The sequence below is a fragment of the Hyaena hyaena genome, unplaced genomic scaffold, assembly GCF_003009895.1.
Source record: "Hyaena hyaena isolate Hyena2069 unplaced genomic scaffold, ASM300989v1 scaffold_359, whole genome shotgun sequence".
NCBI classification, from domain to species: Eukaryota; Metazoa; Chordata; class Mammalia; order Carnivora; family Hyaenidae; genus Hyaena; species Hyaena hyaena.
This window is the reverse complement of record NW_024080994.1, coordinates 353,124-375,137: the sequence shown is the minus strand read 5'-3', so window position 1 is coordinate 375,137 and position 22,014 is coordinate 353,124. Positions and strand designations below refer to the sequence as shown.

The following is a 22,014-nucleotide window of genomic DNA, read 5'->3' as shown; positions in this document are numbered from 1 at the left end:
GAGCTCAGGGGAGACAGAAGAGCTGGACAAACTTGCCACACTTCTACGAAGGGTCATGTTCATCCCTCTCTGACATTAGCCTTCTTGGGGAGGGTCATGGAGTCAAGCAGCCATAGTTATCTCTACTCCACTGGCATCAGGTTGTAGTACGTTTTTACACTCACTGCTGGAAGCATACAAGTGACATCACTCTCCACATGTTTTAATGAGAGAGCTTAAATTCTTGAAGTAGCAAGATACACTGAAAGCCAAAAAGAGAATGGCAACCTCACTGTATTTAACAAGTGGGAGAAAGAACAGGAAAGAGAGTTGGCAAATGGCAAGTCGGCAATGTGGCATCAAGAAACTAGTTTCCTTTCAGCGCACAGATTAGCCACAACCTCTCATGGAATCAGTTTCCTGCCAATAGCTGATGGTAACCAGGGAAGAACGTGGGCTTACCACAAACTTGAGGAAGGAAAGAATGGCCAAAGTCAATAGGCACTGCAATAACCTGAGCGCTCTTTCCCTCTGACAAGGGTCAAGGAAAGAAAAATTGCTCTTGGAAGCTCACAGTAGTGTTATGATCTGAATTAGAAAGGCTTGTAGATCACACCTTCACTACTGTGTCTGTCCTAATAATCATGCAAATGATCCTGCCATGCATGAGACTTGGACCCAGCAATGTTGGTGGGAAGCAGCTCTTGTCCTCACATCCAAAGACAATGGGTGACCCTACCAGAAAAGCAGGGATCTTAGTGATCTCTTTTCTTGATAGTTCAGTCTGAAGAGATGTGGGATTCTTACCTCCTCGCCATCCAGTCTGAGACTGATATAAGTAAACATAATCTGCATCATTTAAGAATTTCCCCTCACTTTCTTCCTCTGCAAAAAGCAAGCAAGCAAGCAAGCAAGCAAGCAAGCAAACAAATAAATAAAACCAAAACCAAACCAACAAACAAAAAAGCCCCAAACAGTCTGGGTTATCTTGATGAAGGCACCCTAACCTCTCTGAGCTTTTTTTTTTTTTGGCTTTAAAATTAGGAGATTGGACTTTGTTGAAAAGCCCCTCTAATAAAAGTTATGACATTTCGTGTAAAATATTCCCTTGGAAAGAGGGGAAACACATTCTTTTCTTTGAAGGGCCATCAAATAAGAAGAATAATGAGTATTTGGGTGCAGGGTTCACAAGAAGCATGACTTAACAGACTTAAGATGCCTAATTAAATAGTGGCCTCCCCAAGGTCACAGCCTCCTTCCTATTGGTGTGTCTCTCTGCTCAGTGCCTGGTACTCCAGAATGCTATGCATAGTGTGGGCTCCCTGACAGCTGTTGCCTTAACTCTTAACAGAAGTTTTTCTCCTTTGTTTTTCTCCAAGGTGGATCCTAGACCTGTACGTAAGGCCCAAGGAGGTGGAGGCACAGGATTGACATAGACATTTGCGTTTGTTCTGTTCTCTTCCTCAGTGTTTAGACCAACGTGTCTGGTGGGAGCTAGATTTATGAAGGATTGTTTTCGTTTTGGGTGCCTGGCTGCCTTGCTCATAGTTGGGCTGCCTTGGGATGTTGATTTTTGTCCTTTTGCCCATTGTTTCCCTGCTCCCTATTTCTAGTTTCTTTTTTTCAGAGGCTGACGCAGTTATTTCCACCCCGAGTGCTTGGCCCCACTCTCCAGCTCTGGGCTCCGTAACCCATGGCAACAAGAGAAAGGAAGCAGGTGATCACACACCACACACACATATTATTTGCGCGCTCTCTCTCTCTCTCTCTCTCTCTGGCTCTGGCAGTCTAGGGCACACAAAGGGAGGAGACTTAACTGGCTGCAGTGCCAATTAGAGACACAGGCCTCATGGCTGGTGCTGAGCGCTCAGGGCTTCCGGGTCACGATGCAGCAGCTGCTGGGGAGCGGCGTGGCCTCTCCTTCTGTTTGCGGCAGCTCCTCGTATTTCTCCAGGGCAGCAAAGTAAAATCTGACCTTGCATACGCAGTTAAAAATGTCTTCACAGCAGTCCCTTCCTTGCTAGCCTGGCCTGGAATCCTATTTTATGTCGCTATGGAGATTGGCAGAATGGTGCCTATTAATAATAAGTGAGCTTACTTATATTTGAAACGAGAGGAAAGTCTTTTCCACATAATTTTCCAAGTGGAAATCATAATTAAGTCATTTAAAATCTAAACTCTCACTCCTGCCCTCTCTCATATTGGGGGTTGTAGGAAGTTTCAGGCCAGTGCAACAATTTCTTTCTTCCTTGCCAAATTTTCTAGTTCGTTTGACCTAAGGATCAGAAGAGTCAAGTGACTGACCTGTCCTCAAGTGGTATAAATCTCCTTTCTGTTCAGGGGCTAGAAATACATGACAGACACTTTCTTATTCTACTTGCTCAGAACTAGTAGTTGTAGGTTAATAAGTCTTTTAAATAGGCATCATAAAAAGTGATACACATAAATACATGTAACATTTTATTTTCACTTAAAAGTACAAATATACATTAATTCTCCACTCTTTTAATATAGGGCCAAGGTCTGATGTTTGAAGGCTGACTCAACATTCTTATAATATAAGCTATAGTAGTAGTAATAATAATAATAATAGTAATACATCACCTACAACTTCCAATCTTGGTTCTGTAAGAATTTAAAGACATTTGAAAACCCATCTGAGCCCAGGATCTGTCTAGATTTTTATGGTTTTCTGCAATATTGCACAATAATCTCATTCCTATTTCATTTGAAGGCAAGGTAACTTGTCTATTCTTTCCAAATAATTCAACTTGTTTTTCAAGAAAAAAAACCTTCATTTCCTTTTACATTCGTATTGCATTGGTTTACATATTGTTTCATAAAATTACGAATGATAAAAAACAGATGCAACTGGCAAAAACTGGTTTGGGAATAAACCCAAGTGCTCTTGATAAACTGGATACCCAGCTGGTGGGAGCAGAGGTATGTAGACATTCAAAAGAGTAGCATCCAGCATCACAGAGAAACTAGGACCCTCTAGCCATTTTAGCACATGACAATTGGATGTGATCACTAATATTAGAAATGTAAGAATGTGGGGCGCCTGGGTGGCTCAGTCGGTTGAGCATCCGACTTTGGCTCAGGTCATGATCTCATGGTTCGTGGGTTCGAGCCCTGTGTCGGGCTCTGTGCTGACAGCTTAGAGCCTGGAGCCTGTTTCAGATTCTGTGTCCCTCTCTCGCTCTGCTCCTTCCCTGCTCATTCTCTGTCGCTCTCACTTTCTCAAGGATAAATAAACATTAAAAATTAAAAAAAAAAAAGAAATGTAAGAGTGTGATTACTTATACTAGAAAGCTGGCATTGCTAATACCAGCATGGAACTAGGGAGCCCATTGCACCGATTCGCTCCACACACATTCTCTTTAATCTGTATCTTCATTTCTAAGCTCAGTTCTTCCTATTTAATATTTTGACAACTTCACCTGTCCCATTTGCTTCTCAAAATCAGTGTGTCCAAAAATCAAGCCCCTCTCTTGTGTTAAGATGAAATAAGACATGCTGGTTTTGCCAGTAGGAAAACTATTTTGCTCAAGGAAATCTTAAGCTAGGTTAAAGCCAAGAAGGAACCCCAGAGGTATAACTTCCTTCATGCTCCTTCAGGAGATCCCAAGGAGCCTCTGAGAATTTCTAGAATTGTTTAGAGCACAGATAGAAAATCTCTGGAATAGAATATAAACTTTGGAGCCAGACAGAGTTGATTTCAAATCCTCACTCTTCACATGCTGTCTATGTGACTTGAGGCAAATTGGTTATTATTGGAGTCCTAATTTCCTCAGGAATAAAGTGGGAATAATACAGCTCCTAATAAAAATTGTGAATATGGGAAGAAATGGTGCATGAAAAGCACTTGACATGCTGAGATACTCAGCAGTGTCTCCCATCAGCTCCTTTTCAATGGTCTGGATTTTTTAATGGCACCCAGTTCCCAAGGTTTGAAACCTCAGTTGCCACGGCCCCTTCCTTCCTCTTGAACTCCCATCCTCCCACCACATCACCCAGTTATCTGGGAAGTTCTGCATTTTCTAGTCCCTTAACACTAAATCTTCAGTTTAACTTCCATTTCATTTCATGTTACCATCTTTGTTCATACCTCCATTATCCCCTAACTTCCTGCTAATCTGTACCCACAAATTCAACCTATATATTGATTATCAATGACCTTCTTGAATTACAGAACTGACTGGCCAAATTGTGCTCAGAGCCCCTCAATGGTGCCCAGTAGTCTAATACATAATATCCATATGGTAGAGCTTGACATTCAAAGTGTTCCAAGCTTTAGGCTCTTTTCTCTTCTGGGCTTATCCTTGACTACCTCCCCAGCAACTCCTTTGTCCACCCCAAGCAGCTTTTTTTCTGTTCTCTGACTAAAGGAATTTCAGTCTTTACTGAGTCTGTGCTTCTGCCCCTGCTATTTCCTTCACCTTTCCTTTGCCATACCTCTGGCTGTGTAAGTTTCACTAAGCTTTCAAGCTGAAGTGGCTTTTTAAAAATAATGTTGTCTCATCATTTCCTCTTTTGTACACCCTCCTTTGGCCTCATCCCCTAAAGTTTGTGTCAATCTTCCTGTATTGTTAATATTTGTACCTTTATTCTACTCTAATTTATGAGATTATCTCTTCTGTGAACTTGACTCAGAACCTTGGCGTAGTAAGCCTCAGAAAATATATCTTGGCTGAATACTTTTTGATAGATTCAAAATTTCAAGGTATAGATAAGATCCAAAAGAAAAAAGATCAAAACAAAAGTAGATACCAAGACTTACTGTGGGTCCATACTGTATGTATTGTCGTCTCCTCAATGGCCTCGCAAAAGAGGGCATTGCTACCCTTGAAGTTTTGATCTCCCGCTCAGGAGGTTGGGCATGAAGGCAAGGACAGAAATTAATCCAAAGGAAACAGGGTTTTCCTTGACGCTATGTTTTATTGTTACAAGTTTATTCTTTTTTTTTTTTAAAAAGAAAACAAGACTTCTCTAAACTACTCTGTTGCAAAGAAACAGAAGAAAACCCACATGGTCTTCCATGTGCCTTTTGCTGCCATTTTATTTTCTGTCAAGCTTGTAGTGGGCTATCATTGGCCAAGATTTCCTGAACACTTTAACTATAGGAAATTCTTACAATTATAGGAAATTGTGACCCCAATAACAGTTTCTAATCTGTCTGCATCCAAACCCTTTCCTTTTTCACCACAACCAATCTAAACCTTCATGTGATATTATTCCATATTATAACCATGAAAAACATGGAACATTGCAATGAAATCGTAGAAGGAGAACTCAATTGGCATTACAAACTGAGAAAACTCAAATCTCCCTTATCTCTTTTTATTAAGCTGGACAGACTGCCAACAGAGCATGGGCATTGGGCTCTGACCACTGGAGGAAACTTCCATTATCAAACAAACATCTGCTTGCTTCCCTCTATGGTCCCTACCAGCTGTGGCCAAGGAACAGTAAATTACTCTGCTAATTCTATTGGCTCATTCCTGCACTTCTCTAACATAGAATATTGATTTGTACCAGGGATCCCGGGCTTGCACCAACTCTAAAGGTGCAATGGGAAAAATCTGATGTTTATAACACCAGAAAAGCCTGTAATATGGGGAACTGGTGCTGGAGTTGGAAGACACCCAGTGACAAGCCAAGACTGAAAACAATGCATCAGTTCATTGAGGGTGTTCCCTTTAAAGGTAAAACACTGGGCATCATATAGGAGAGGACCACCCTTCAGTCATTAGTGAAAGGCAGAGTGATTTTGACCCATTTTGAGAGATAATGGGAATGAACTGGTGGATGTGATGAGGAAAAATAGTCATCTTTAGCTGATTATTTGACATAGAAATTCTACTCATAAGGAAAAAAAATCCCTTTACAGCATGCCTATTCTTAGGCTGTTCTTGATTTTCAGAAGAATCAGGGTGTAATAACAGAGAAGTGCAACTCTGGAATTCCCAGTACCTAGTAGTGTGACTTTGGTAAGGCTGAAGTTGTTTCCTCATTTCTAAATGGAAGTGATAACTCCCGTAGGCTTGTGAGAACGAAGTGAAATATTAGATGGAAATCATTCATCACAAGCCACAATCTTATTGTTATATGTACTTTCAGGGCTCTGTGTCCTTCAGCCAGAAAGTTTATAGGCAATGGAATTCACTCTGAAGACTTATGTAGGAAGCGCACACCGGGTGTTGGAAACCAGGACTCCACTGAGAAGAAACCACCCACTAGCATCCTCCAGAGTTTGAGAAGCACTTGCTTTGAGGTGTGAAAAAGCTTACCCCAAAGGAAATTAACCCAAATATGTAAGGCCAGTGGGATTAATACCATCAGACATTGAGGAGTTATTAAATTGCTTATGAAGTGTGAGTGGCTTGACATAAGCTCTCCACCCACTCCGCTTACCAATTTCATAGCTATTGAATTTCAAAGAATTATTCTCCGCATCTTCCTGGTGATTTTAAATTCTACTGCCCTGGCAGAGTGAGGTGTGGAAACAAGATTCAGGATATCTTTCAAAGATGAAGCTGACAGTGATTCAAAGCAGATGTTTTGGTGAGATGCCCTCACCTATATGGACAGCTGGCTTGTGTTAGGTGTGGCTTCTCTGGAAGGTACCCAGAAGCCCAGAACACTTAAAATCATGAAGCATCTCAGAAGATTCAGTAAAACCTTAGGGTCCCTCCTTTCTCATTTATAAACTACTGACTTTGATATAAACCCTTGGGAAACAACTTTCATTGGGTGGGGACAAAGCCCTGTATGAGGCACTGTATGTGGATTACTCATCTAATTTACACAACACTCCAAGAGTAAACGCCACAGTGCCCTTTGTCTAGGCAGGGACACTACAGGAGAGGTAAAAGCATGTAACTTGCCTAAGGGTTCACAGATAATAAAGTGGTAGAACTAGGATGGCATCCAAACATGCCCATTTGACTTCAAAAACTATCTGAAATTATCTACGATTTATGTCTTAAGATACGTGAACCACATGGAATTGCTAAAGCTCAACCAGTTTTGATGTACAGAATGGCAATTTTATATGGTTCAACCAAATACTTCATTTAACCCACAGCATATATTCCATTTGACCTAGAGCCTTAATCTAAACATTTTGTATCATACCATAATGTTATCCAAAAAAGAATGCAGGTAAATGTGATTGGATTTGAATTTCATTTCCTCTTTTTTCTGCTGCAAAATACTAGAATTGACGAATCCTACCTCAATGATTCATGTACTACTTGATGTTTTTTAAAATAATTTTGAAATTAATCTCTATTGTATTGTTTTATTTGTTTTATTGTATTCTGACCAACTGAGCTTATAATTGTGTTTCCCTCTCATTGGTTGCTGAACTTCACACATTTTGCCATTATGACTTTTACATTTTTCAGTTCCTTCCATGCTCAGTAGATTTCCAGAATAATTATTGCTCTTTATACCCTCCAAACAAGACTATAATTTAAAAAAAACACAAATTATATCAAACTGTATTAAATTATCTGGGCTCTAGGAAATATTCTCAATGAGGTCAAACCTGGCCAAAATTATATATATCTAAGATGTACTTTAATAGACGTTTTATTTTAAAAAACTCTTTATAATATGTGAAAAGGTATATTTTACATTTCTATGTAATATAAATGTGTAGAGAGGAATGTTTGAAAATATAAACAATTTGCATAGTAATATTTTTTATCTATATTCCAAATTTACAGTTAATTAATATGTGGGTTTAATCAGCTTTTCCCTCTTCTTTCCCCAGAACTCTGTATCTTTATCTATCACTATGACCATATAGTCTTTAAAAAATTTTTTAAATGTTTATTTATTTTTGAGAGAGAGATAGAGTGTGCAAGGGCAGGGGAGGGGCAGAGAGAGAGGGAGATACAGAATCAGAAGCAGACTCCAGGCTCTGAGCGGTCTGCACAGAGCTGGGTGCAGGGCTCAAACTCACAAACCATGAGATCATGATCTGAGCTGAAGTGTGACATTTAACTGACTGACTGCCACCCAGGTGCCCCAGATAGTGTTTTATAAGGAATTTCACCATCCCTCTGCCCCATGTCTTTACCCCCATTCTCCTCAATAAACCTTTTGCCCTTGTTTTCAATGAACTCTTTTGAAAGACATATTTTCTCAATTTACAGTTATTGACACATTAAGAAGATCATTGGGTGATCTTTTTTCCAGCTCACCCAGAGAGAATGTTGGTGAAATGGTACTTTTCATTTACTTAGCACTTTTTGCTTTTGGAGAGAATTTCCACTGTCACTGGTATTTGTCATAAATATTGCATGTATGTAGTAGCTATGTCTCTGTACATGCATTTTAATTTAAAAAATTGTCTGAGTGTTCAGAATGTCTGGATTAGACTGTCTAGATTTCGTATTAGGGGGTAATTACTCAGTTTTGCGATCTTTCCTAGTTTTCAGACTTTGAACCTGCTCATGGGGATGTTCTATGTCATATTTTGCTTGTTAATAACAACACAATAGGATCTAGTACTCTTCCCCACTATGTAGCTATGATGCTATGGACATAAACTTGCTCTGACAAATGCAAACATTTTCCTGTATTGACAAAAAGCCGTGCTACGGGTGTGCAAACCACATTGTCAGGAATGGTTACGTTAGGAGCTGTAAATTTCCAAGAGGTCTGTCAATGCTGAAATGTTTTCAGGCGTTCTGAAAGATCATTTAGATATAGGTATTTGAGAAGAATCTTCTAGAGAAAAAAAATTTTTTTTAAAAAAAGCAAATCTCACCAATGACGGAGAGCTAGAGCACTCTCAAAATCACTACTACTCCTGCAATAATTTTCACATCCTGTTTTTGTCTCTCTGCTCCAACAGCCGCTTCGGTAATTCCTAGGCACGTTCCTGCACGCTCATTGCAGGATGTCACAGCCATTTCCTCATTTTGTGTAGATGTTTTTATTAGGTTGTGGACAATGTGCATGCTGGTTTGTGAAGGGTTAACACTCAGCTGTGCTGTTGATGTGGCTTTATTCACAGTATGTTTCCTTTGAAGCAAGGGTGCAGTGTCTCAAAAGACAGTCACTTATAATTCTATGCAGATTTTTCTTGATGAATGAATAGGAATTTTCAACGTAATCTTTAACTAAGTTAGAACAGTGTAAGAAATAGATGTAATCTTTATTTTTTTTTATTAAAAGGCATTTCAAATTTGAAAAATTTAGGCATTGTATACATATCTGATTTATTGTCATATGTGTGTCTTGAGTCATAAAGCTGTTGTGGAAATTATATAATGCTTGCAAAAAAAATAGTGTGGTTTCTTTGTGAAGCTAAATGAAATAAAATATAAAGTTTGTGATACATTAAATCACAAACATAAATATGTACTTTATGGCCAGCTGTTATTTCTAAATGTGCACATTTAAAAATAGAAACATTTACCCAACATGCTGATTAGCAATTTCCCAGTTCCAAAAGGCTCAATCGCATTTAAGATGCAAAAGATTAAAATGCCTAAGTGGATAAAGTTAATAGTTCATCTTCGTAAATGTTTTTATATGTTTTAAATCTTACAGTCCCTTCCAACCCTGTAGACTCAAGAGCTGGAGCTACTTTGATGTGGATTTGTGTTTTACGCACATGCTTTCATTGGAATAGAATCTGACTGTGTCCCAGACACTGGGAGAAATGTTCTGCATATGAACAGAGGCCATGTGGCTCCACACTACTTCACACTGTGTGCAGGTTCTCAGAGAAAGCGAACTGCTTCTTATCATCAGATCACGCATATGCAACCTTAATTTTGGCTGAAGATCATCTCAGTTGCTAATGTTCCACCTCTGAGTGATTTTACTCTTACCCTGCATGAAAACTGGTCAAGGAGGAGCTGCAAGGTTATGTTGACTCTAAATGCAATTCCCCGGGAGACCTCATTGGCTCGTCCGTGTGGCATCTCCGCCTCTGTAGGTAGATCAAAATTGTTAAATGCCTCTAGTCCTTTAGAACACATTGGCAATGGCAGTTCAAAAGTTCACATGATGCCATATGTCCTAATAATTTTTATCTACATCTGAAACAATACGAGACTGTCAAATAAAATCCTGCATGCAAACAAATGATGGAATGCAGGGGAACCCTCTGCTTTAGCCTTTCCTCCTTTGTCCAACAAGCTAATGCAATAAGGCCAATAATAAAAGGTTGTGTACTAGGCCTAAAGCCTGTGACAGATAAAAAAGAAATGTTGGAAACCAATGAAGCTTTTGCACAATTAGATTTTTTGAGGCTGTGCTGTAAGGATTGCCCAGAGCCTGTTCAGTCCTGATTGATGGTAAAATCATAACTACATCATATTAGCTGTAGAGTTCACTGACAGGTTACTACAGATTAATATTGCCACTGCTGTTCACTTACCATCAAACCGGGGAAATATGAATTGAGCTGTTCTTCTAACAAACCCTGCATATTAAAAGGTAAGGTGTCCTACTGAACAGTCTCCCCTGTCACTGAGGAAAGACACAAACAATGTCTATTTGAGAGATATGCAGATACGCTGCAGCATACTAATTAGCCTGCCAGGAGAGCCCCATTACATCCGGCTGGCTAACGAGCCTTCACGTGCACTGGTTCCTTCAGAGCTCTTGGCTACAGGACTGCAAACGACACCCTAAAATGTGGCGCTGCAAACCTTGGTGATTTAAATGCAGGCTGCCAGGCAAACTTCAGTGACATAAATTTGGCCCATGTGTTTTACATCTTGTGAATATGAAACAGGGGAAGCCATGGAGCCGAGTTTTGTTGGCCTTGGACTTGGGAGGTTTGGTGGGCTCTTTTCAGACATGCACAGCAAGGTGAGGTCTTTTGCTTTACTTTTTGAAAATGTTGAAAATGCAGGAAATAAGCATGTGCTGATAATCATGACATCCTAAAATGAAACCATTTTAGCCTATTAGTGCCCCAAGCCTTGGGTAAGAAGTCCACCGTGAAACAAAAACAAGACTCACTCTACAGGATGGGAAATGGAAGGGTGAGCCAGTACTGATTAGGGAATGTCGATAAGGAATGGCTGGAGGAACAGACACTTTCACCTTGTGCCTGGTGTGCTGAGAAGACCCAGCCTGGAATCAGGCAGGAGAGCTGTGCCCTTAGCCCTCCGTCAAGCCACTTGTTCTTTTGTGACTTGGAATGTTGTATCTGTAAAGTGGGGGTTTGAACTAGGTGATGTCCAAGGTCCTTTTCACCTTTATTATCCCATTCTGCAGGCCCAGATGTCTTATATCCTAGGCTATGTTTCAGTCACTATCTATCTTGCTCTTGTTTTATAGAGAATATGCAAAGAGCTAGAGAGTCAGCCAGAACCTGGGGAAGAAGATAATCATGTCTTTTTATTTTTAAACTGATAAGAACAGATACTACACTTGATCTTAGCCAAAAGGCCGAGAAGCGATATGTCTTTTTATTTTTAAAGAGAAAATGGTGACCCTGGCAACGGTAAACTATAAGCTTCATAAACAATGTCAGTGGGCAGACAGACTGGGAGAAGAATCTGCAATGCTTAAAACTGCCTCTTAAAAAAATGATTATTGGATTATTACGTAGACTATACAAAGAACTCTTGCAAACTGACCAGAGGAAAAGATGGGAAGCCTCAAAGAAAAATGCATAAGGGATATGGTGGGGCAGTTCACAGGAGAAGAAACTCAAATGGTGAACTGGTACCAGAAGGGGTACTCAAGTTCACTGGTCATTGGAACAACACAGACCATTTCAGACACATTCGAATATCACAACTGGAAAGTTGGATAATGCCAGGTGTTTACAAGGATATGGGTTAGGGGAACTCTTTGATTGTTGGGAGAAGAGTAAAGGAGTATGATCATTTCAGAAAGCAATCTGACAGTCTTAATGAAACTAAAGCAAAGATGACACTTAGCAGGAAGGCAGGGAAAACCTGAGGTTTGGGCATAATATACTACTAGTGCCCTTTTACTTCCCAAAATGTTCCCCTTAGGAAAGACAATAAATTATACAGTCATCCTACTTCTCCAAGCCCACTTCTGGACACATCTGAGAGACATTTTCACGAGGGATCACATGCAAAGATGTCTTTTTAGCGCTGTTTGTGGTAATTGGGAGTTGGAATTAACATGGACGCCCTTCATAAGACAATAAATAACTAAGTGGGGTGGTTGCATTCTATGGAAAAGTATGCAGCAAACAGAGGCAATATTTTCAATGTTTATATATGCAATATTTTGATATGCAATATGGATACATTTAAAAGCAAAATTATAAATGAACAAGAGAAAATGAGATGTAAAGTGTAATGCCGTTTGTCCAAATTTAAAAAACAAACTCAAATTTGTTAAATACAAACAACACTAGATCTACAAAGATACACGCACCTATCAACAACATCAGAATGCCCCTGTGGGGATGAGAGAGATGGTGATGAAGGTTCTGGGGTGAGGAGGAGAAAATACTAAAATAAGATGAAATAAGGATGTGGGATTAGGGGAACTCTTTGATTGTTGAGAGAAGAGTAAAGGAGTCTTGTGGGTATACTGTGGCGATGTGCTATAAAGTGAGGTGTAGGTTATTACAGGCCTCTGCCCTTGAGGTCAAAAATGAAGAATAAAAGATGATGATTTTAATTTGTCTCTGGTAATGTAATGGAAAGACCTTCCTTCAAATCAAGTATGATTGTTAGCAGAAAGCAACAGTTCATAGGTAAGAAGGCTTTTGAGTCTGTCCTATACAACCTATTCAACCAGATAATTCCACTATCTAATAATCTCCTGGCTGACAGTACAGCCTCTGGCATTGTCATCAATGAATGACCCAGATTTCATAGCAAGATGTGTGGTAAGTGGTATTTGCAAGGCACATAATTTAACTCTTCCTACAACTTTCAATGGCTCCCTGTATAATATGAAGCCTAAACGCCTGAGCTTACAATAAAGGCCCTCTACCATCTAATATAAAACTGCCTCTCCCATTTTATCCCCTACTTTCTTTTTTTAAATTTATTTATTTATTTATTTATAATAGTTTATTGTCAAGTTGGTTTCCTTATAACACCCAGTGCTCATTCCCACAAGTGCCCTCCTCCATGCCCATCACCCCCCTTCCCCGCCCCCCCCATCTGCCCTCAGTTTGTTCTCAACATTCAAGAGTCTCTCATGGTTTGCCTCCCTCCCTCTCCCCCACTATTTTTCCCCTTCTTCTCCCCCACGGTCCTCCGTTAAGTTCCTACTAATCCGCCTATATGTGCAAACACATGGTAGCTGTCCTCTGCCTGACTTATTTTGCTCAGCATAACACCCTCAAGGTCCATCCATGTTGCTACACATGGCCAGATTTCATTCTTTCTCATTGCCATGTTGTATTCCATTGTATAGATTTACCACATCTTCTTGATCCATTCGTCCGTTGATGGACCCTTAGGCTCTTTCCATGTTTTGGCTATTGTGGAGAGTGCTGCTATGAACATTGGGGTCCATGTGCCCCTATGCATCAGCACTCCTGTATCCCTTGGGTAAATTCCTAGCAGTGCTATTGCAGGGTCCTAGGGGAGTTCTATTGTTAATTTTTTGAGGAATCTCCACACTGTTTTCCAGAGGGGCTGCACCAGTTTACATTCCCACCAACAGTGTAAGATATCCCCTACTTTCTTTACATTCATCTTTCACTCTCCTGAAAGTCCTTCTGCCTCTGTCAGTGCTTACCCTATGTGACCTGCCTGGTGGGTCCTTTCATTCCTCTTCTTGTTCTTATCCACTTTCAGAACTAGTTTGAGGTGCAGCTCTTCTATAGAGCCTTGCTCTCCTATCTCAGATCCAAGTGACCTTGACATTATCCTTCATGCAGCTGTTCAAGTGCACACTGCTTGGCATCATAAGTATCTCTTTATACATGTGCTTTCTCTGCAGGGATTATGTTATGTACTCTCAATTCTCATGAATATAGGAATACCTCATGTTATTGCACTTCACTTTATTGTGCTTCCCAGATATTATTATTATTTTTTTTTATAAATTGAAGGTTTGTGGGAACCTTGTGTTAAGCAAGTCTATTGGCGCCACTTTTTCCAACAGCTTTTTTTCACTTCATGTTTCTGTGTCACATTTTGGTAATTCTTGCAATATTTCAAAATCTTTCACTGTTATGTTTGTTGCAGTGATGGGTGATCAGGATGAGATAGTATACTTAGTAGATACATGTTATGTGTGTTCTGACTGCTCCTCTGCCCAGCCATTCCCCCATCATGCAGCAAGCTTTATTGGTATCTTATTTTAAGAAATTGCCACAGCCACCCCCACCTTCAGCAACCACCACCCTGACAAGTGAGCAGCCGTCAACATCCAGACAAGACCCTCCACTAGCAAAAAGATTACAGCTTGCTGAAAACTCAGATGATAGTTATCACTTTTTAGAAATATTCTTAAATTAAGATATGTTCATGCCTTTTTTTTTTGTTATCATGCTCTTGCTCACTTGATAGACTACAGTATAGTGTAAACATAACTTTTATTTGCACTGGGAAACCAGAAAATTTTTTTGAGTTGGTTTATTGCAATAGCCACTTTATTGTGGTCTGGAACTGAACCCCCAATATATGTGAAGTATGCCTGTAGTCCTAAACCTTTTATAAAGTATCATCAAATAAACATTTATTGACTCCTTGTTTGGATACTGAAGGAGGATACAATAACCCCTGGAAAATGTCCCTGACTTCAAAAGAGCTTACAGGCCATTGGAAAGGTGTGTCAATCCCCAGAGAGAACTAGAAAGTGAGAAATATCAGGAGGTACATGAGGAGATGGGCTGGAATTGGGGAAAGCGATGCCTGGAGCTGGCGTGAATCATAGCAACCTCTAATTTCAGAGCAGAACTTAGCCTTTTCTGTAGGCTGTTTTCAGTCCAGGCCTGGCATTTTAGGTCAGGACACAAGAGAGTTAGGTGTATGGAAATGTTTCAGCGAGGTCTGCTGGTGATGGTGATTATGGGATCATGAAGTTATTTCCCTACTACAGAGCCAATGCTCCTCTTTTCTGTCTGGTGTATTCTAGGGCTAAAATAATTACTGAATAAATCTGATCTTTGCAGAGGGAAATATTAACGTATGACTGAAAACGAAGAATGATGTGCTTAGCTAGTTCAGGACTGCAGCCCTAATCCTCATGGCAGCCAAATTTATCAGTAGGTTGTGCTGCTGGATGAGATGGGAAGGCATTGAGCTGTAAGATTCCCACCAAAACATGGGCTAAATAATAATTGTATTTATTGATCTAACAAATAAAAATGTTTTGGATAAGGTGCTGCCATGAATGATTTAATGATAATCATATTATTGAGGACCCAGGTTCCTCCCCCACTTCAATCTGCCATCTTAGCATGTTTTCTTATCATCCTCAAATTTATTGCCTCTTGGACATAAGATGGCCACAGTACTTCTAGACTGTACACCTTCACAAAGCTATGCTCAAAGGCAGGAAAACTTCTCTCCAAGATCACTGTCAAAGGACTTATTTCCCAGAAGCTCCTACAGATTTCCCTTACATCTTATTGTCTAGAAGTGGGCCATGGCCAGAACTAACCATGGGAGCATTGAGCTGGTTTAGCACTATTATAGTGGATAAGCCTTGCTAGCAAGGAAGAAAGGGGAGGGGATTAGTGGTGGTAGTGTAGGCAATGGAGAGTTTTCCACAGCCCAAAAATGTATTGGGTATTCAATAAACTTTGAACTTTTTCTGCAATTTCATGCTCCATCTTGTAGATTAAAATATATTCATGGGCAGCAAGTTCTCACAACTCCCAGACCTGGAGCCTTCTTTCTTTTCTGGATCATAGGGAATTTTCTCTCATTTAATTTATTTTCGTTCATCCATTTAACTCTCCAACTAATTATTCATCATATACTTACTGAGCATTCTGCAGAAGTTCTTAAAATTTCTTATGCCACAGGAGCACCTGGGTGGCTCAGTTGGTTCAGTGACCAACTTTGGCTCAGGTTGTAACCTCACAGTTTGTGAGTTCAAGCCCCACGTGGGGCTCTGTGCTGACAGCTCAGAGTCTGGAGCCTGCTTCGGATTCTGTCTCTCTCTCTCTCTCTCTCTCTCTCTGCCCCTCCCTCACTCATGTTCTGTCTCTCTCTCAAAAATAAATAAACATTAAAAAATTCTTTTTAAATTTATTATGCCACAGACTCCTTCAACAGCCAGATGAAACCTAAAGATGCCTTCCTGAAGTAATGTTTTTAGATCATTAAAAAAAATAGAATTACAAAGGAAACTGTTTAAATTGAAATGTAGTTTACCTTTGGACCTTGTGGTCAGAGCCCATGTTAGTGCTGATATATACAATAATAGGAACTAACCAGGGACATTACCCTTATTGGTAATGTCTACCCATTAGAGCCCAGTGGAAGTGACAGGGAAGCAAAAGGCAATTTAAAGCTCTGATAGGAGAGGTACATGGTGCCAGGAAACACACGAGGGGGCCCAGGTCACTTTGGGATGGGGTTGGAGTAAAAGACAAAGATTCCTGGCTATCTAAGAAAAGAGTCAAAGGAATTAATAAGGAAAGAGTTAGTGAGAAGCTAATTCTAGTGAGAAAGAAAACTAGGTGCAAAGATGTATAGATGAAGGGGATTGTGGAGGTTTTGGAGAACAGTTACTGTTCCACTATTTCTGGACATGAGTCAAAGGCGGGTAGTCTGTTCTGGGGAGTTGGGCAACGATGAGCTCATGACAAAACATGCCTAAAAGAGTCTGAAGCTGTACCGATACCCACTCTGAATGAGTTTATTATATGAGGCAGCTTTGACAGTAAAGACATGCGACCAGACTATAGTGACCTTGTTGGGTTTTTGCTCATTGTAGTCTGCAGGACTCAGCACAGTACTGTATTACATGAAATGAAAGGAACTCTAGACCTTTGGGTTGCTAGTTCCTAATGCAGCATGTTACAGTGCTTTCTGTGAGGGCCCCCCACTGCCTTGAGAACAGGCTGAGTCAGCCCCTGAAGCAAAGTCTTCTACAATTCTTATTCCTCTTCACCATATTCCTGGCCAAGAGTGGACTGCCTAGCTTTCTATATGCAGCCCAAAAGTCACATCCTTAGCTGCATCTGTGGCAACTAAGACCTACAGGAATGGCTGGAGCTAGAATGGTAAAGGCTCACCCAGAACAAGTGGGAAACTGAGAGTGGGCACTTGCCCCCCAGCCAGGGCCACCACACAATCAGCCAGGCTCTCTCTCTCACCTGACTGTCACCCAAGCTGTACAGCACCATCCAGTGGCTTCTCCTTTGGACCAGTCCTTGGTCCTCTTGTTTCCTGTAAAGATATCAAAGCCATGATCTATATTTCTAGGATGACCTTGACCCTTCTATCAACAATCCCCACCAACAAACCCAAAACGTCACAATAATGTGACTTGTGATGTACCTTACACATTATTCTACATTTGTCTCCCAATGTTCGAAAAATGAAATAAGGATGAATAGAGCATCAAATGGGAAACAGGGGACCTGGATATTCTGTGATAAGAGGTAATGACTAGTTGGACATTATAGTTAGAAGGGAGCTCAGAATATAGCTAGTAAAAACCTTTCTCCTTACTGAGGTCCAATTTATAGTTGAAATGATACAGATGAACTTGACCATGTCAACTGTGACCTTAATTAAGGTTAAAGAAGCTAAGTTGCTAACCTCTTGAAACTTAGCACACCTATCCCTAAGGTGAATGCTTGGGAGTATATCTTTGAAAGACCTGGCTAAATATAACTTCTGTGATTTTGAAGCATACTAAATTCTTTCCCTGTACCTGAGTCTAATTCTCACTAAAAATGTAGCCCTCTTACTTGTTTCTAAGATGGATTGACATATAACTGAAATTTAAAAATTGACCTACTTTTTGTCATTTTTTATGGTTACTCTATGATTCACGAGTCAGTTTGCCACACAAGTCTCAGTTAATGTGAGTGAATTATTCACATTTTGTAGCAGCAGCATAGTAGCTTTTCACTTCCCATATCATTTAAACTATCTTGTAGATTCTGTGCTTGCATTTTAAAAAAATCTAAAAAACAGTCACCTTTTTTTCTGTGTTGGAGTGTGCTTGAGAACTTTGCACTGTATGCAGTATGTTTGAGAGAAATTAACTGAACTGAGTAAAATTCACATAAGTTGGCATTCTCTGTTCCAGGAGGTAGGAGGTAACATTCTGAATGATGGAAAGATCCTGATGTCAGTAGCCTTCTTGATTTAGTTTTGTTGGAGTCTCAGCTCATCAGTTAACTTCACTGTGTCTGATACTTCATTGGTAAAATGAGAGATAACCTATCTGACAACCAGATAAAGAGGAATAAAGTTTGCAAAGCACTTAAGACATCTACAGGATGATCTAAGGAGAAAAAGATAATAATCCACTTGGATTTTTCTCTGATGACATTTCAGATCGTCCTGGTGACACAATTAATAGGCCCCTTTCTTTGTCTACCAAAGGTTCTCAGGACCTGGGACAATCTTTTCCTGGACCTGTGCAAAATTTTGGCACATATCAGGCATTGACCATGACCTAGATTCTGAACACAAACTCAAGTGAGACCACCAAAGTTCTCTTCATTTTTCTTCTGATAAATGTCACAGCACACAAACATTCAAAAACAAACCATAAGGTGTCTTTAAAGCAAACTAACATTTTGAAAACTTTGTCCAAGAACTCTTATAGATGAACACTTAATACAGGCAAGGTGAGCTGTTCTTTTGTAGCACGCTTTATAAAATAGCAGTGAGAAAATGTATGTATTGAAATTACACAAGAAGGGATCTTACAGACTAAGTGAGGCTCACAAGTATGGGTTTCCAAAATGTAAAGGCCATTGAGTACAATAGTGAAAAAATTTTAGAAGTTTCTATTTAAGTTTCTTGACTGTAGAATTTGCATTTGCCTGAAGCAAGAAGCCCAGCTGTTTTACAATGGGGTCTTTTGCCTCCTAGCAACACAGCAGACAATGTCTGCCTTAAAAAGCAAGTCTGTTCTCAAGAGCTACTTCTCTTGGTTGTCTATGGTTTCAATAAAATATTTTCTGGAGTTATTAATTCATGTTGCACAGCATTTATTTCTTTTATTGTTTATTCAAAAATTTTGACCAGTATTAAGTTCTTATGGTTTTTATTTTTTGGTGCATTAAATTTAATTGGAGCACAGGACTCCCATTTTGAGGATTGGGTATTTAAAAACAAAGGCATTGGTTTTTAAACTGAAAGGTTTGATGGAATATTAAATTTGATGAATCATAGCAAGTGTCTGTGTTTGTTAGCTTTTATAGACCACATTAAAGCATTCATTAATAAAGTCACACTACATTGCTCTGAGTAGGTTCTAAAAGGTTAACGACTTGATGCAGACTGGTGTTCTTAAGCCTTACAGTTTGACAGTGTCATGTGCAGAACTGAGTTCACTTTGATATTGAAATACAAAAGAGATTTTATTTTCTCCCAAAGGAATTTCTAGTTCCTCTTTCTCTTCTCAGTTTCTTCTTTTCCTTTCCAAATCCATCACCCCAAATCTTGCTCACTCAGGTGTATGTATGAAGCCAGTGGCTTCTAGCTGCAGGATGACCCTGCGGTGTCACAGGAGAACGTCACCCTCCCTCTTGGCTGCTCCTACGGCGACCTCCCATCAGGGAGAAGCTGACTCAATTATGAATCACCCATTTTGGGAAAAGGAGCTGTTATTTGAGAAGTATATTTTTAACTGTTTGATTTTCTTTCCCTAGGAGAGTCTGCTTTTGGAAGATAGGATATAGAAATATTTGCAATATTTTAACTAGAAGAGCTTATACAAACACCTATTATAATATGATATATCCAGAGGACACTGGACATGTATTTGTTGACTGACTGGATAACCCCAAGACGAGGGTCAGGGACCCACATCCTCCTGTTCTGTGGCTAGGAGTAATATTACATTTGAATTGTTTACTCTGGATAATTTCTGAGTCAGATCTTTATTTTCAGTGGCAGAAACAGCATCAAATGAAACTAGATTGGAATTGTGAGGCTCCTTTAAGAAAATTGCCAAATTGTGCAATTCCTTAATATTAAGTGAAAGCTTTATAATCACTTCATGAAAGTGCACAAAATCAGTGTCTTTTCCAGAGAAAACTTTCTTGGAAAAGTCACATTTGGTGAGGGTAAATTTTTCTTAAAAGGAGACTTTGTGCAGTGTCTTGATTCTGTTGGGAGTTGTTAGTAAAATAAATGACTCAAATTGGTTTTGTGTGAGAGACAAATCAAAGCATTTCCGTGAGGCTGCAGGGGTGACCTGTAGTAGTTTAACCATTTCCTGAGCAAGTGGAACCTGCTGGATTGGATGGATGATAGTTCCTGTGTTAGTCATTGTGGAGAGAAAAATAACAGTTCATATAAAAGAGGCCACCAAGGGTTATATGGCTGCAATTGTTTCCAGGCTGAAACAACTTTGTATCTGTTTATTATTGTCAGTATCTTGTTATATTGTTCTTTCAGAATCAATAAAAGCTAAACTCCCTCCATGATTTTACTACTAGACTCTCCTGGAAGGATGTATAGCACTGAAAGTCAAGAATGCCAGAGCGGGGGAGGAGACAGAGCTAATGATGAGTCAAAGTTAAATCCACTTTATTTAACAATCTTTTCTTTTCAGAGAGGAAATTGTTTCATTAATGTAAAACATATGGGAAGATTCTTGTTTTTTTTAATGTATGAGGTAAATTTTTTTCTTTAGAAGGAAAAATGAACAAACACATATATAGAGAGATTTTTCTTTTGATTAAAAAAGGTTGTTTTCAGAAGATTCATTACTCTCAATTCTTCCAGACTTCTACAAAATCTTAGTTGTCACTCATTGCCACATGAGGTTCAACTTATCCTGGCTAATAGTAGTTTTTATATTTAATAAATAAAAAGCCCTTTGAGAAACTTGATTAACAAGCATAATCATTTGAATTTTTCCTCCTCAGTATCACATCATCCATTCCTATCTATTTAAGGCATGAGCAGAATAGACACTACTCAAGTACCTAATGACTGGTGTCCACAGAAATAACCTTCCCCAGCTTTAGGGTCCAGGGCTGAATCTGTGGCCCTGTTAAACCCATGGTACTTGATAAATACAGTGCAGCAAGCTCCTGGGATGGGAGGAGGAAGAAGCATTTTTACAGTGTTCAAAGTGTAAATACTTTGGCCATGTCTAATTTGATGCTACCAAAGTAGGAGGAGATAGAAACAGTTGATACCTCTGCCAGACAGTCATATGTTGGCATCAGCACATACTGTAGACCCCTCTAAATTACATGATTCTGGTTCTGGGATTGTTTACTAGATTGGAAAAGGAGAGTTCCAGTTGGTTAAAAAAAATTTTTTTTTTACTCAAAAGCCCCGAAAGCAATTTTATCTAATGCCCCTAGTTTTTGATAGGGGCTAATCTTATTCAAGCACTGCCAGAATCCAGTGCCAACGTATTTCTTTTTCCAGGAGCTCTTGGTTAAAACCACCTCGTTTAACACAACGGTATAGGGGGAAAAATTCCCCATGTGAGGAAAAATAGAATGGTAGATTATAATGCGTACTCTAGTTCTAGTAATTTTTTGAAGTTCATTTTATTTATGATATGGTCTTCTTATTGGAATCTGAATCTCTGTAGAACAGAGCAGCTTCACAGAACTCCTTGAAGAGTCAGTAAAAAATGGAGCAGGTCACTGAAATCTCTGGCCCTTCCACACCGCAACAGGAAAAATAGGGTCCATCACATATATGTATATGGCTAATCATATCTCTAAGGTACTTTAAAGGAAATTATGTAGAGTAAGGCTTATCATTTGCAGCTGTTTAGGAGGAATGCCAGCAACGCAGGCAGGCCAGTTTTGAAGATAATGGATTTATGCCTTGCAGAGAGCCAAATGTGTGATCACTCAGACCAGAATCTGTTAAGTATCATGTTGCTATTTCTCCTCTTTCTTCCCCATCTTAGGTCACATCTCAAATATGAACG

At 39.6% G+C, this 22,014-nt stretch overlaps 1 pseudogene; it reads right to left on the bottom strand.

Moving 5' to 3' along the window:
* Window positions 1-11,315: 11,315 nt before the first annotated feature.
* On the bottom strand, window positions 11,316-11,421 carry LOC120243906 (annotated as a pseudogene).
* Window positions 11,422-22,014: the final 10,593 nt, after the last annotated feature.